This window comes from Morone saxatilis, unplaced genomic scaffold (genome assembly GCF_004916995.1).
Source record: "Morone saxatilis isolate NCDOM2014 unplaced genomic scaffold, NCSU_SB_2.0 Contig17, whole genome shotgun sequence".
NCBI lineage: Eukaryota > Metazoa > Chordata > Actinopteri > Moronidae > Morone > Morone saxatilis.
In genome coordinates, this window is record NW_023339729.1 from 15,719,170 (window position 1) to 15,720,167 (window position 998).

Here is a 998-nt window from a genome sequence, read left to right on the forward strand (position 1 = left end):
ACAACATGACACATTTTTCCAAATAACACACACACACACACACACACACACCTACACACACACACACACACACACACCCCAAAAAAACCCCAACATGTAACACAAACAATGGGTTGCATAATATTGAAGTATGACACAAAAAAACAAACAAATTACTTATTTTCATAGTGATCTTTGCTATATGCTGAAAATATTAAATTGTCAACAACAACAGGACTTGTAAATCAGCATGGGACTCTTAAAGATGTCACAACTGCTGACTAGTATTACAAAGATTAGTTAATTGGCCTCCATTTTTCACTACTGATCTCTTCGACAACTTACTGACCAAGAGATGATGAAATCTACTCTTAAAACTGATCTACAACCAGTGTACAGCTTTACTGTCCTTACTTTAAAGATTACTTTCAGGGTGAAACCTGATTCTGAATCTGCATGAAGTTTGTTAGCATGTAGCGTGTATGACACACATCCTCACTGACATGTTTGTGTTCATCTTGAATGACCTGAGCATAGCTAAAAAAGTGTCACTGTATATGTGTGACTGACACATGTCATTAACTGTGTAATGCAGTAAGGTTTAGTGTGTGTATGTGTGTGTTGTGTGTTGTACAGCTGGTTGTGGTCATGTACAAAAGTGGATAGGGCTTCAGGCATCACATTTCTCCCAGTGCCTGTGTGCTATGTGATACTGCAGTGTACCTGTGTGTGTGTGTGTGTGTGTGTGTGTGTGTGTGAGTGATAGCCCCAGGTCCTGTTCCAGAGCAGCGATCACGCACAGAGACAGTAACAGAGGCGAACTGCGACTAACAGCTAGTGAAGCATTCAGAGCTTCTGACAGGATGTAAGATTTCGAGAATTTTCTGTGGTCTCGGCTCGCAAAGCCTCAGCAGGGGAGAATGGAGATCAGAATAAAGTGACGCCCTGGATTTGGACCCAGGCTGTCTCAGCGTCTGCTTTGCTGAATAATTGATCCCCCAGCTTGTGACTGGTTGAAA